The sequence below is a fragment of the Carya illinoinensis genome, chromosome 12 (genome assembly GCF_018687715.1).
Source record: "Carya illinoinensis cultivar Pawnee chromosome 12, C.illinoinensisPawnee_v1, whole genome shotgun sequence".
Taxonomy (NCBI): domain Eukaryota; kingdom Viridiplantae; phylum Streptophyta; class Magnoliopsida; order Fagales; family Juglandaceae; genus Carya; species Carya illinoinensis.
The window spans coordinates 15,683,280-15,685,706 of record NC_056763.1 but is presented as its reverse complement, the minus strand read 5'-3'; positions in this window follow the sequence as shown (position 1 = coordinate 15,685,706).

Sequence of the window (2,427 nt, the reverse complement as noted above, 5' to 3'; positions counted from 1 at the left end):
CTGGGCATCGCTCGTTTAGGTGTCGCACGCGTAGCCGTTCTCTACGGTGTGGCACTGAGCCAGGGTGTGCGGATGATCCCTAGGGGAGATCATGGTGCATACGGAGCGGGTTGTGGTATGGTTTTTCGGTTATGATCCATTTTCTGGGAAAATGGTGGTTTGGGCCATTATTGGGGATAATGGCGAGGTTTGGCTTTATGGAGGTTGGTGGGCCTTATGGGTTTTGGCGTGCGTGGTAAAATATATGTGTTGCGGGGTGTGTGTTTGTTTGATCTTGCTTTCTTGTTGTTTGGGTTATATGTATTTTCATCTGGTAGTGTTTGGGTCATACTTACCTGCGGAACCTTTCTTGGTTCCGTAGCTTTTGGTGCAGAGTTCGAGGAAGAGGAGGAGGAGGCTGAGCCCGAGGATGCGGCTCCGCCGGGTTGCTGATGCTGTACTTTATCTGTATTGGTGTTTTTGTAATATTTTATTTAAGTATGTTTTAAACAGTTTGTATTACATTAAGAAAAAAAAAATTTCTGGTACTTAATTATTGACTTGCTTTCCGCTGCGTTTGTCTTGTGCACTTTGTCGCTCTTGCACACACTTGGCACACGTCGTTAGGATGGTGGTCCGGGTTGTCACCATCCGGACGTCTCGATTTCCCCGTGTTTGGGCGTGGGGATTTGGGGGCGTCACATTTTCTATAGCTAATAATACACTAGTACTAATACTATTATATAGTTATACAACTTATACTAATCATAAATTTATAATAACTAAATCATTATAAGTCTATAACTATATATATTTAGTATCAATGTATTATTATACTCTTTAATGTATAACTATTAACTATAATATATAGTACTAGTATATATCAATATATTAACATATTATAAGAGTTATGGTATAAATTATAATATATTATATGTGTATAAATTTATGATAGTATTAGTATAGTTAACTTAATATGTAAAATGTTAGTATTAAATCACGATAACTACATAGAATATTAGTAATATAGTATTTAATATAACTACATAGAGTATTCATTTTAAGAGTATTTTGCTATTATTTAATATAGTATGACATAGAGTATTAATAAATGTGTCGGGTTTGAAGAGATATAGTAATACTATTATTACATATAGCTATTAATTATTTGTATCTATTATTATATATTACTAATACATATAACTAAGTTACTAATATATATATATATATATTATATGTGACGCCCCCAAATCCCCACGCACAGACACGGGAAAATCGAGACGTCCAGATGGTGACATCACGGGTCACCACCCTATCGACGATTGCCAAGTGTGTGCAAAAGCAACATATGTGCACGAAGAAACACGCAGCGGATAACGAAAGTCACAACTAAGTACCAGAATTTTTCTTAGTATAATACAAGCTGTTTAAAACATACATAAATAAAATATTACAAGATACAAATATAGTTTTGATCCAAACTATAAAGCATGACTTCGACTCAAAACTCCGGCGGAGCCGCATCCTCGGGCTCAGCCTCCTCCTTCTCCTCGAATCCTGCACCAAAATCTACGGAACCAAAAATGGTACCGCAGGTAAGTAAAATCTAAACACCACCAGATAAAAGCATATAGAACTCAAACAATATGCATGAAGTGATGCCAATGCGCAAACCCATAAAAACATATTTTTCCACGCACGCCAAAAATCTCATTTGGTCCAAAAACAAACCCTTTCCAAATATCACGCCAAAAGTCACATTTGGCTCATATCCATCTCAAATCATTATCCAATTTGATCTATATGCACCATGACCTCCCCTAGGGGTCATCCGCACACCCTGGTTCCAGTGCCACACCGCAGGTTACGACCACGCATGTGACACCTAACGAGCGATGCTCAGTTCCGTGCCCCGCGCGTTCGTAGCCAAGCATCCTCTAGCCCTCGCCAGCGAAGGGCCACGGAGTCGGTGCGTAGAGCGATGCCCGGTTCCGCGCCTGGTGCGTTCGTAGCCAAGCATCCCCTAGCCCCCGCTCCCGTCGTCGCCCAGCGACAACCCAGGGGACGTCACTCAGTTTATTCCGCTCCCGAGTGACCAGAGGAGCTCCACCGAGATAATACCCCATCCCGGCTTGGGGTCATAATACACACGCACCCGTAAGTCCACTTATGCCAATTAAACAGGTTTTTCTCAATTAAATAAAAATTCACGTGCATGCACCATGTAAATGCTATATCAATGCACAAAAATAATCAACCAACATAAATCAATAAAACAAGCAATCCGTCCTCCATCCATCCGACCCCCGAACTCTTCGGACTCAGTCCGGAATCAGCCAACCAACAGATAAATAATTATTGAATGAGCAAAATATATTTAAATCTGAAAGTAGGGTTTGGAAAATACTTACAGCGCTATATGGTATTTTTAGAAAGCTTGCGGCATTG